This window comes from Pinus tabuliformis, chromosome 1_1 (genome assembly GCF_031772625.1).
Source record: "Pinus tabuliformis cultivar Carrire ecotype Pingquan chromosome 1_1, CPIR1, whole genome shotgun sequence".
NCBI lineage: Eukaryota > Viridiplantae > Streptophyta > Pinopsida > Pinales > Pinaceae > Pinus > Pinus tabuliformis.
This window is the reverse complement of record NC_142297.1, coordinates 665,292,029-665,306,520: the sequence shown is the minus strand read 5'-3', so window position 1 is coordinate 665,306,520 and position 14,492 is coordinate 665,292,029.

The following is a 14,492-nucleotide window of genomic DNA, read 5'->3' as shown; positions in this document are numbered from 1 at the left end:
TACTATGATATGATTCAACTCCCTATGTACATTTAAGGAAGTGGAACCGATAAGACAAGACCAATCTGACCTTCCTTAGGAGCTACAGAACCTACAGGAGACAACCAACCCCTACAGGTGCCAAACCCTTGAGACAACTTGATGTTTTTCTAAATTACACCCCGTCGCTCCCATTAAAATCTGTCTAAGCTAATAAAACCCTCCAGTCACTCCCACAACATGTCATTCATGCGACTGCAACCTTTTTCAACCAATTATGTTCAAACAACCCCAGATTTTGAGCCACTTTTTAAGGGCTATGACTCAGGCCTCTTCCAAAAACTTCATGAGACTTCCATAAATGATAAATAACATTGAAACAAAGCTACTAATGTATATAATTAAACAAGGATTTGACCAAACCCCTACTAGGCATGACAAGAATTTCATCAAACATATCACAAACATGTAATCTACACTTAATAACAATAGATCTAAACATAGGGATCTCATACTTATCTAAGAATCACCAAGGAAGACTGATGTCTCCTCCCAATAGTTGAATTGTTATCTATTAGGTCATTCATTCATTAACATTTAATCTACTAACCAAAATATGATGAGAGACATACATCAAGATTGTCATAAAACATGCTTATAACCAACAAATAATCAAATATATATCAATGATGAAACAACCATTAAAGCCACATAATGGCAAGCACATTTACTTATGAAATACCAAAGGAAAAGAGATCTTATTAACATATAAAAATCCAACCAAGTCAGTGACTTCCACGTACCATCTGAACATAGATTGGGATTAACCAAGTCTCTATTTCAGCCAATCACCCTTGCACCATTTTCCAAGAACGAATGTGGTATCTCATGGAATAAACCAAGAAAACCAAAATAGGGCTTTGAGAGGCCAAACCACCTCAACCCTCAACCAATGATTCCACCTCATAGTCGGACATCACTAACCATCACCAAATCGGTCTCTATCCAAGTTATCCATGGATTCAGAGCACTTGTTCCAACCAAGGCTTCCATGGCTAATGAACCAACCCACAAATGTTGTTGGGCTCCAGAGAGTTTGTCCATCCAGGGCCTCCAGGACTAGTAACTCAAACCACCAAGGGTTTCAGAGTGTTTTTCCAACCAAGGTTTCCAGGACTAGTAACTCAACCCAAACTATTACAGGGCTTCCAGAGTGTTTGTCCAACCAAGGCTTCATGAACTAATAACGCAACCACAACCATAAGGAACATGAGAACCAACCAGAAAACAGAAGGAAAAACCCGCAACACCATGGCTATCTAGGAAATGGAAAGGCTAGGAAAAAGCCATTGTTAATCTAGGAAATCCTCCATGCCAATAACATACCATAACCAAGAAATCACATGCATATGACATGTATGCGAAAACTAGTAAGGAAATCATACATGCAACTTGGTACATGCAAGAAAAACCCGTCATAGTTGTTGATCCCGCTGTCCCCTGTGCTTTCTTTCTCTTCCTTTTCCTTCTTTCTCCAAATTCCATGTATGCCACACTCCTCCAAGAGTGCTCCAAGAAAACTCTAAGTGTCCAAGAGTATGAGACAAAGAGAATAAAGAGAGAGCTCCAAGCTAAAACTGACAAAAGGTTTCACACACTGACAAAAGTTGTGAATTGATCCTCAAAAGCCTTTTTATCAAATGATGATTCTATTTTCTTATTTTCCTTTAATTTACTCCTCACATGCACCCTGTGACCTTTTACCTTCCTTTTCTCTTATTTTTCCATTTTTCATAAATAAAATGCCAATAAATGCCACTTTTCCTTTTCCATCGTCTTTGCCAATTTCCATAGCCATTTATTAATCACTAGTGATTGCCATCACTATGTTATTGCCCAACATTTAGCTTCGGATATGTATTCCATGGCCTTGGTTATTATTTTTCCTTTATTGACCTTATTACATGTATTTTTTACCATAGATGTTATTTTATATGTCATTTGTAATATCCATGTTGCACATAATAATGAAATTAGATTTTTTGTTTACTATTAATTACTTTATATCTCAATATAAAAATTTGATGTAATTTTGGTATTTACTATGGATATTGAAGTGTTTTTATTTATGGTCTAAATTGAAATATATATGTATGTTCAATATTGAAATATTTTTTGTTATTAACATTTTTTAATTTTTTAATGTAGTGTTGACGGTGTTGGACCCACCAACATGTAAGGGGATCTCCCTAGTAAGAAGTCCCAATTAGACCTCAAACAATTTGGTGTAGGAGTCCCAGCAGTGGGTCATATGGTAACACCTTGACTGCGATTTAGCATAGAGGCAAGTAAGATGTCGCTGTTCGTAGCAAGGGTGTGACAACTGCAACAAGCCAAGGAAGGTGCATGATAGGTTCTAATACAGGGGGGTTGAGATGAGTGTGCCCCTTGGAAACCTGTGATAGCACGGAGTTAAGAAGGGAACACACAAGCAAAGGTGCATCACAGCATGGAAGTTAGCAAGCAATCCAGAGTGATTGTTAAACCAACAACACGTTTCAGAAAGATTCATACATCCATACACAGAATAGTCCATACATGCATGCGTAAGAAAAAAAATAAATATATAATTTAGAGTAAACCAGATAGAATAGAATAAAATACAACATATGCATGAAACGTGTTGGATCTATTATATTAAGAAGTGCAAGTTCCAGTCATAAAATACATCCATGTCTAACCACTAGTTCCGACAGTGGAACATTATAGCCACAACCGCCTGCTCCTCCAAAGAGATATACTAGCTTTGTATAGTGGAGAAGCCAAGGCTCATTACAATACTGTCCAAGCTCTCTCCAAGATAGTCTTATCGGAAGCTTGGTTGACTAAAAGCCTTTACAATGATTTATGAGGTTCTATTTATACCAAAGGGTGGGGTCACCCTTGACATTCTCCTTTGTGACAGTTCATCTACCCTCATGACTCTTCATCTACTCTATGGTTGTTACATCCAAATATTGACACTTGAACTTCCACTTGACGAGACAAAATGGCTTGAGCAAGCCATGCAAGACATCGCTAACACTCGGTCCGTTGTGGTGAGACCAAGTCTTTGACATGCTTGTGATGGTGAAGGTGGTGAGATGATGCAAAGCTTGGTTGTCTGTGATAGTGTTCATGCGCTCCATGGTGAAATCTTGCTGAAGTGAACTCTTGCCTCCATTGCATTCGGGTGCATTGGTGTGGCTCCTTTATCCAACTCATCTGCTAACATGCGCATGGTCTTCTTGGGTGCGGCCGAACTGACAACGCACTGATGCATAGTGTCTGTGTTGATCTCCCAGTCTGTGCTTCTGGTCATGTGCATCAATAGTTAACTACATGTTCAACTCCAGTTGGACTTACTCCTTGTCTTTGCCTCGATGAGTGTGCTAAATGGGTGGGATCGCATGCGTGTGCACGATGACATGCATGATGCTGAATTCCCTTGCATATGATCAACAACACTACTCACCATGTCTGCTCCATGCCAAATGTTGGGAAGGATCATTAACTTGTATGGGTGTAGTTTCATCCGTGAGTGCATGTTGCGCCCGTTGTTGTACCTGTTCTTGTTGCAACTCATTCTCTTTTCTATGCAACTCCTGTTCTTCCTTGAGTTGCTGCTTGAGCACATGCAACTCCTTCTTTGTTTCATTCTCTACCTTTGCGTGATCTTCATGTCACGCCATCACCTCATAGCCTAAGTCTCCAAAGTTTCTTTCACCACAAGTGGATCTGCTTGAGCTTGTAACTTTGTTCCGCCTTTGTGTTCTCAAAAATCTTCCTCTTGCATTCGTTGCATCTGGTATGCTACCTTCAGCTACTATTCATGAAGTTGCTCATTGTGATGTTGCTGTCATCATATCTTGATGTCCTTTTCTACAAACAACTTGATGTCTTTATGGGTAGGCAAGTCCATAGACACTTGGTCGACTGCATCCCCAAGTGTGTTATGAATGGTGTCTTTGACTCTACTCTTCTAGAAACCATTGTACATGTACTGTTGAGAGGCAGATGAACACCTACGATACCTGGAGACATGGAAACACTCATGGAAATCAATCTATCAGTGGAAAACCAAAATGAACTTGAGAACTAACTTGCAACATACCTATGTGACTGATCATGAAGATTACGCAATTTCTACCGGGAGGTCAGGAGACAGACTGCCAAGATTGCACAAGGCACAGTCTGGGCTGTGAGGAGGTTGACTGAATACTGGAACTAAGAAATGCATAGTCCAGCCTGGTTGCTGACTGCTGAAATTGTGCAATGCGCATTCTTAGCTGGAAATGATTGCAGGCTCAGTGACTGCATTCTGCAATTTTATGGGCCAGCAGTCACTGTCCCTCAGAATTGTGCAATGCAAGACTGGAGGATAGTCACTAGGAAGAAATGTGCATTTCCTGAGAGGAAGACAGAGCCTTCCCTCTTAGGATTGCGCAATGCTATCTTGGTGAGGCAGAGTCCGAGCCAAGGTTGCCCAGACCCGCCGACGGGAAACTGAAAGCGAATGTGAATGTGAATGCATGGCGATACTGAGTGTAAGCATAAGTGAATGATTGTGCATGAAGAAAGTAAAAGAAATATTCAGAAAATGAAACAACATGCATGTGGGTGAGGCGAGCCACTGAATGGTGACCATTGGTGAAAAACAGTTTCATGCATGTGACAATAGTGAGATGTTAATGAAAACTGAAACGGTGCTAGCACAAGCTAGTATGTATCAAAACAACAGCAAACGCTGACTGAAATCAAGCAGAAAACATTCATAAGAAGCGAAACACAAAAGCGCCAGAAATGCAACATAAGGCATGGAAGGTGGGCATACCCCAAAACAACTGAGCTTAATGTGTCGACGACTCCTAGATGCGATGTGGGATGTCAGAGCTGCAACGTTGATGTGAGGAATGAGCTCTGTAGCATTTGGTTCTTGAGTTTTGATCAAATTGAAGATGTGACACACATGCCACAAATCTAGGAAGAGCGACACTTGGTGGGAGGTTTCCGAAATGATCCTTGCATGCAAACTCCAGCTGCTAAAAGTAGATCCCTGAATCAAGGGATGCCTTTACATGCTACCTTGGGAGAAGCAACCCATGCATGAAAATCAGTTTTGCTTGGTCCCGGAGGGAACCGGTCAACTCAACTGCACATGCAAGAGGCTACTCAACTACTGGGAGAAAATGCGCATTTATGGAAGGGAGTTGGGCTGGCTGCCCAGGAGATTTGCGCAATTTCTGGGCAGAGCAGCTGACTGCTGCCCAGGATTGCACAATTCTTGGGCTGAGCAGCCCTGCTGGGAGGAATTGTGCAATTTTCTGGATGAAACCTAACTGGAAGATTTGCGCAATTTTGGAGCCTAGCAGGCTGCCAGAAAAAATTATGCAATTTCTGGAGGGAAGGTTGGTTTCCCTCTAGAATTGTGAAATTTATTGAGGGAGCTACTTAGCCTGCAGGTGGACTAAGTCCGGTGAAACAACTGGTGAGTAGGATGCAAGAAGCTTTGATGGGTAGGCTGTCATTCTGCAAGAAGATCACCGAAGCTTGTGTACTTGACAAGGCAAGACATGCTGCTGTGAAACGTTGGTAGGGAGGCTCCAAAATGAAGCTAAGGCAAAATTTTGGACGGTGGTTGTATCCGCTACAACATGTAGTTATTATTTTATTTCCATTAACGTAACATTACATGACAACATTTCTCCCATATTGGGTTGTATAGTAACTCTTAATACAATTAAACCAACTTAGATCCATCTTAACTCTAGATCTACTAAGGGCCTAGAGGCATCAAATCTCTTAAGGTGAAAACTTCTTTTAGAGTAAAAAGAGATTTGATGTCTCTTGTGGCTTAGTAGATCCAGAGCTGAGATCGATCTAGGTTGATTTAATTATTATAATTATTAATTTACCAGTTTAATTTCTCCTTTAAATAGACTTTTATTTACATTATTTTAATTTTAAGTTATTATTTTTTTAAAGTGGGTTTTTTTTTGTTTAATTAGGATATTGTAAAATCTCTATTACAACATCTCTACCCTATTGTGTTGGAGAGAATCTCTCCAGGTAATGACACACATCAAGTCCATCTTGGATAATGAAAGAATTACACATCTCTCTCATACTAGTTTATCGAAAATGTTTTTTAGCACGATGAAAAATCTCCTCTTTTAAAGGAGGAAAAATGTTATGAACCAATTTGTCCAAATTTTCACAGAGTGGGATTGGTGTTATAATATTAATAAGGTTACTATTAAGCTAAATATCAAATTGGTTTATGAGACCCATTTGTTTCTAGGACAAAGTACCACTTTTTGTGTAGTGATTTGATTATTAAAATATACAGAGATGTGTGCGAACTTGAATGGTTATGATGGTTAGGAACATGTGATTCATTCTTGGAGGCCACAAGTTGAAAACCAATGCAATAAGGTTTATACATATTGATTGATTAACATTGGCCCATTGCGATGATGTTGAGGGATAGTTGTCTCAAAATTATCATTAATAGGAGTGCCATAAATGTCGTGGCCCTTTCCAACTCACAACTTCCTACTAGTATTGTCTTGGAGACTCTTGGTACACTTACACAATTTTGTCTTGGGTTTAGGTTTGGGTGATTGGAAGCACAAAGTTTTCTTCCCTCCATTGATGGGAGAGTTTGAAAGCTGTAGCTACAACATTTTTGAATCTTAGAGGGCAAGTGAGATAGTGGTACTAAAGCCTCATTTCTTATAACTGTACCTATTTACATCAGGATAGGTTCAAACTAAAATTATATACAATAAGAAAAACTAACATTACAAAAAACATCTATACAAAAACAACACTTTGTAAGACAAAAATTTAAAAAGATTTGTTGTATACACTGTGAAATTATTAGAATTTATCAATAATTTTAAAAATGTACACCATATGCCATAAGAATTCTCATGTAAAATGATGACATGGGATAACCAATTAGCATACTGTAAGTGTCATAATCTTCTCTATATTTCAAGAAATTATGCTTGAAAGATAAAAAGACATATGTTGAATTGTAAAGTGGCCAAAGAGACTGATTTTTATTAAAAAATGGGAGTCTATAACCAACTGTTTCCCAAATTTCTATGAAAACTTAGACCAAAAGCAATTTTAGAAGTAAACATGTTATGTGTCTAGGAAAGGGAAACTGACTGCCACGAAAGAAGCAAAATAAAAATAAAAATGTCTAGCTTGTACCCCTATGTTAAGATTGTTATAGCCAACACCCTCCAAAATATGCACTTTTTAGCATTGGAAAACTAACCATAACTTCTAGTAGTACAACAATGTAACACCCTCCTCCTACATTTACCCAAGCTAATCGGCCAACTCAGGTGAACATGTGATGAAGAGTTACTATGATATGATTCAACTTGCTATGTACAATTAAGGAAGTGGAATTGACAAGATAAGACCAATTTGACCTTCCTTAGTAGCTACAGAACCTACAAGAGACAACCAACCCCTACAGGTGCTAAAACCCTAAGACAACTTGAGTTTTTGCTAAACTAGACCCCTATTAGCTCCCATTAAAATCTCTCCAAGATACTAAAACCCTCCAATCACTCCCATAGCAAGGCATGCATGCGACTGCAGCCTTTTTCAAGAAGTTATTTTCTTGCAACTCTAGATTCTGAGCCACGTTTTAAGGGCTAGGACTTAGGCCTCTACCCAGAACTTCATGAGACTTCCAAAAATGATAAATAACAATTAAGCAAGGCTACTAATGTACAAAATTGAATAAGTACTTGACTAGACCCCTAACAGGATTGACAGGAATTCCGTCAAACATATCACAAACATGTAATCTACATGTCATAACAACAGATATGAACATAGGGATCTCATACTTATCTGAGAATTGCCAAGGTAGACTAATGTCTCCTCCCAATAGTTGTTTATTTAATCTATTAGGCCATTCATTCTTTAACATTTCATCTACTAACTAAAATATGATGAGAGACATACATCAAGATTGGCATAAAGCATGCTTATAACTAGAAAATAATCAAATATATATCAATGATGAACAACCATTAAAGCCATATAATGACAATCACATTTACTCATGAAATACTAAAGGAAAAGAGTTGTTATTAACATATACAAATCCAACCGAGTCAGTGACTTCCACATATCATCTGAACATAGATTGGGCTAAACCAAATATCTCTTTCAGCCAATCACCCCCACGCCATATTCCAAGAATGAATGTGCGATCTCATGGAATAAACCAAGAAAACCAAACTAGGGCTTCCAGAGGGCCAAACCACCTCAACCCTTGACCAGTGATTCCACTTCATGGTCGTACATCACTAACCATCACCATATCGGTCTCTACCCAAGCTATCCATGGATTTAGAGCGTTTGTTCCAACCAATCCTTCTAGGACTAATAACTCAACCCACAAATGTTGTCGAGCTCCAAAGAGTTTGTCCAAACATGGCCTATAGGACTAGTAACTCAACCCACCAAGGGTTTCAGATTGTTTTTCCAACCAAGGATTCATGAACTAATAAATCAACCACAACCATAAGGAGCATGAGAACCAACCAGAAAACAAAAGGAAAATCCCACAACGCCATTTCTATCTAAGAAATGGCAAGGCTAGGAAAAAACCATTGTTAATTCAAGAAATCCTCCATCACAATGACAGATCATAACCAGAAATGACATGCATATGTCATGCATGCCAAAACTAGTAAGGAAATCATACATGCAACTTGGTACCTGCAAGAAAAACTCATTGTAGCTGTTGATTCCAATGTCCCCTTGTGCTTTCTTGCTCTTCCTTTTCCTTCTTCATCCAAATCCTAAGTATGCCACACTCCAAGAGTGCTTCAAGAAAACTCTATGTGTCCAAGAGTATGAGACAAACAGAATAAAGAGAGAGCTCCAATTTAAAAATGACAAAAGGTTTCATAGAATAACAAAAGTTGTGAACTGATCATCAGAATCCTTTTTAGCAAATGATGCCTCTATTTTCATCATTTTCCATTATTTTCCTTCAATTTACTCCTCACATGCAACCTGTGACCTTTCACCTTCCTTTTCTCTTATTTTCCATTTTTCATAAACAAAATGCCAATAAATGCCACTTTGCCTTTACCATCACCTTTGCCAATTTCCATAGCCATTTATTAATCATGAGTGATCACCATCACTATGTTATTTCCCAACATTTAGCTTGGGATATGTGTCCCATGACCTTTATTATTATTTTTCCTTTATTAACTTTATTACATGTATTTTTGACCAGGGATGTTACAGAACCCTCCCCCTTGGGGGAACACTGTCCTCGATGTTCAATGGCACCCGCAACTAGCAAGACTACTAAAAAAGAACAACATACTATCCATGGAGCTTTATAACTTAGCTCAATGTAGTATTTACAATGATCAACCTGCTCAAAGAAAACCAACATAACAAACATGATAACCATATCGCTTATTGGAGATTTATAACACAGCTCATGGTGATATTTACATCCATATACATATATACATATACCAAAAAACCACACCAAAACATATACCAAAAGTCATCCACTCAACCATTGAATAGAGAAGGATACATACTCCGCATTTGATCAACAATTGTCCATGTAGCTTCATCGGGCCCAAAGTGCTTCCATTTCACTTTAACTTGATCAATTGCTCGATTTCAAAGCATAAGCATCTTTTGCTACAAAATTCACTGAGGTTTTGGCTGGAGTTATCCTTCTAGATCCACCTGCGATACATACCAGCCAAGCACATGATCAATATATTTAACATACTTCTTAACCAATGAAACATAGAAAACATCATGGAATTTCACTATCAGAGGCAGTTCAAGTCGATAGGCTACTGGTCCAATCCTCTCAAGAATCATGAAAGGCCCACAAAACCGAGGTGCAAGCTTGGCACATGATCCAATCCTTAAGGAGATCATCTTGGAGTTGATGCACAAATACACTTGTTCCCCAACCTGAAACTCCTTAAACACCCTATCCTGATGTGCATATATCTTCTTCCTGTCCTGTGCTACCTTTAAATTCTTATTGATTACCTAAATTTCCTATTCCATATCTACCAACATGTCTGGTCCTCTCCATACCCTGTTAAGTGGATCGCTCCAACTGATGGGCGTATTACAACTTCACCCATAAAGTGCCTCAAATGGACTTATCCTCAGAGACTCATGATACCCATTGTTGTAAGCAAAATTAACCGGTGGAAGATACTCTTCCCACGTCTGTTGCTTATGAATCACATACATCCTCAACATATCCTTGAGAATCCTATTGACCTTCTCTGTATTTCCATATTTCTAAGGATGATAAGTTGTACTAAAGGCCAACTCTATACCCAAACCTACAAATAACTCTTTCCAGAACCTAGAAGTGAACTGAACATCCTTGTTTGACACAATCTTCTTTGGAACACCATGTAACATCACTACATCTATGATGAAGACCTATGCTACATCATTGTTTGAATAAGTAGACTTCACTGGAATGAAGTGAGCTACCTTTGTCAACTGGTGAACCACAACCATGATGGAATCATGTTGTCTAGATTTCCTTGGCAGACCTGTAATGAAATCCATGGAAATGAACTCCCATTTCCACTCTGGAATCAGAATCAACTGTAGTAATCCACCTAGATGCCTACACTCTACTTTTACCTATTGACAATCCAAGCATCTAACCACAAACTTTGCCACTTCTTTCTTCAGATTCGAATAGTAGTAGAACTTATTTGTTGTTGTCAATGTCCTCTAATATTTCGGGTGACCTGAATACAACTTAAAATGAAATTCCCTCAAGATGAGATTTTTTATCTCACTGTTGTCTGAAACATATATCCTGTCCCTAAATCTGACCAAACCATCCACTGTGAGATGGTAGTCCACATACTGATTGGTTGTACCTTGTTGTAACCTGTGTATAAACTCCCTATACCTATCATCCTGATGTCTTGCCTAGAAGATATGATCCCATAAATATATCCCATAAAAGCTCATAACTACTATGTGATTCACTTGTACACTTTTTCTAAGAGCATTTGCAACTATGTTCTCTTTACCTTTAATGTACTTGATCTCGAAGTCAAACTCAGTGATCATGGCCAACCATCCAGCTTCTCTAACATTCAAGTTTTTTTGGTCAAATAGATACCTCAATCCACTTTGATCGCTCATCAATACAAACCTCCTACCAAGAAGATAGTGTCTCCAGATCTTTAATTCATGGATGATCACTACCGACTCAAGATCGTGTGTCGGAGAATTCTTCTTGTGCTCATTCAGTTTCCTTGATTCATAGCACACCACCTGTCCTTCCTTGATCTAAATTTGGAATATTAGTTTTCTATGCTAAGATCCTCATTAGAATACAAAAATGTGCTTGAGGTTTGTACTTCAAAATAGCAAGTAAAAGCATGAGTTTTTATGTGTGTTTTCTTAAGTTAATTTCATGAAAAACTTTAAACATGAAATCAAAACATTGAATGGAAGCATGCATCAATCAATAATACACCAACCATTGTTAAAGGAGTTCACCCCTCCTAGGCTACATCTCCTTGGATCAGCTCTAATGGAATGACCCCTTCTCATTATGCCCAATGTTTAGAAAAAGAAGAGTACATAAAGTGTTGAAATGGAATGGTTAGTTTCTCTTTCAAAGAAGAAAACTTCTACAAGAGTTATCACTCTATACACATGTTAACCTATAGTCAAACATGTAAACTTTCATCAAACATAAGCATATTACACCACGACCCCGTACTCTAAATTCAAAGAGCATCAACAATACCACAATCCACTTGAAATACATAAACAAGTCTCTTCTCCAAAACACATATAGAGAAAAGGGGAATAAAACTTACAACATTGATGTAATGGTTGTTGCAGAAAGCACATGGAGGTTGGAAAGCCCCTGCAAGGTCATCTCCATCTTCAAACTCCTCCATAAACTATATCAACACTCTGGTTGTGTTAGGAAATTATATATTACAGAGCAATGGAACACATAAAATATTGCAGAAATATAAACACAGAAAACACATAAAACAAGAGAGACACAGATATACGTGGTTCACCCAGTTTGGGCTACGTCCACGGAGAAACAGCCAGTCCTTCTTTTTATATTATCCAGCAAACTGAAGAGATACAACCTATAGCAGATCCGCTGTAATTCCCTCTTCACTCTCAATCTCCTCTCTCTTCCTCACTCAGAATACAAATATACATAGATGCAATACAATTCCCTCATATATAGTGAGGGGTTGCCTTCTAGGGAAAAAAACCCTAAATTAAACATAACTTATACCATCAGATCTCTGCCTAATGAACGGCCTAGATTGACTACGAAATTACAACATTTTACAAGGAAATTTTACATCTATTCTTAGCTTCAGGGCACTTCCCCTGACCCCCCTGCCAGGGGGACCTCCCAAAGGTTGCAGCCGCCCCCCCTAGACCCCCCTGTAGTGAATATTTTATGGGTGGCGTTGCCGCCCCATTAGGAACTGGGGTCCAATGCGGCGATACCTTTGAATACAGAAAATAATTGGGCTCCACACCCAACAATCTCCCACTTGGAGATTGATTATAGCAGCTCCATCGCTGGTTCATTTGCTGGACAATGACTCCACTTTGGACCTCGCTATTTCTCATCTTCTTCATCATACTTGAAGACCAATTGAAACTAAGCAAATTCTCAGTTTCTCCATGGTTACAAGTTTTGTTAACATATCTGCAAGATTTTGGCTAGTGTGTATCTTTTCTAGCTTCAACTATCCATCTTCCAACGTTGACCGTGTGAAATGGTAGTTGAGCTGTATATGTTTAGTCTTGGAATGAAATGCAGAGTTCTTTGCAAGATGTATGGCACTCTGGTTGTCATTGTATAACTTGCCCAACTCCTGCTTCTTACCCAATTCATCCAGAAACCTTTGTAACCAAATCATTTCTTTACTAGCCTCTGTAGCAGCAACATACTCTACTTCTGTTGTTGAGAGTGCAACAACACTTTGCAGTTTTGAGACCCAACTGACAGTTGTTCCACCTATAGTAAACACATACCCTGTTGTGCTTCTCCTGTTATCTCTATCACCCGCCATATCTGCATCAACATATCCCTGTAGAGCAATTTTTGAACCACCAAAGCATAATGCTTGATTTGTGGTACCTCTCAAATATCTGAGAATCCACTTCACTGCCATCCAATGTTCTTTTCCTGGATTGTTCATGTACCTGCTTACAACTCCCACTGCATGTGCAATATTAGGCCTTGTGCAGACCATTGCATACATTAAGCTTCCAACTATTGATGCATATGGAACTTTAGACATATGAGCCATTTCTTCCTGAGCCTTGGGACAATCCTCCTTACTTAAATTGAAACGGCTAGCTAAAGGTATACTAACTGGTTTTTCATTCTGCATATTAAACGTTTTCAACACCTTTTCTATATACACACTTTGAGACAATGTTAATTTGCGATTCTTCCTGTCTCTAGTTATTCTCATACCAAGGATTTGTTTTGTAGCACCCAAATCCTTCATTGCAAATGAGTTTGCCAATTTTCTTTTGAGCACATTTATTTCCTACATGTTAGAACTTGCAACAAGCATGGCATCTACATACAATAACAATATAATATATTTGCCATAATTTTTCCTTTTGAGATAAACACAATGATCAGAGTGACATCTAGTATAACCTTGTTCAGACATAAACCTGTCAAATTTTAGATACCACTGCCTTGGAGCCTATTTTAAGCCATACAAGCTCTTCTTCAACCTGCACACTAGTTTCTCCTTCCCTTTTACCTCATATCCTTGTGGCTGCTGCATATATATCTCTTCCTCCAAATCCCCATGGAGAAAGGCTATCTTTACATCTAACTGCTCAAGATGCAAATCTTCAGTTGCTACTAGAATTAAAATAGTTCTGATTGAAGTCATTTTAACAACAGGAGAAAATATGTCATCAAAGTCTATACCCTTTTTCTGTGCAAACCCTTTCACCATAATTCTAGCTTTATACCTTTTTCTACCTCCATATTCTTCTTTCAACTTGTAAACCCATTTATTCTGCAATGTTATTTTACCTGAAGGTACCCTGACTAAGTCCCAAGTCTGGTTATGTGCTAAGGAGTCCATCTCTTCTTTCATGGCTTGCTCCCACTTTTTCCTGGTTTCTACCTGCACTACTTCTTCATAACATTCTGGTTCACCAGAATCAGTCAACAATACATAATATAATGAAGGAGAGTACCGTTCAGGGGGTCTACTTATCTTGGTAGATCTTCTAACACCAATTTCAAGCGTTTGAGGTGCTTGTTGCTGTTGTGGTTGTTGTTCTGGCTGTTGATCATTATGATTTTCAGGCACCATCACTTTTCCTGTGATCTCATCAAGCACTGTGTATTGTCTGTTTTCTTTTTCCTGTTTCTTTTC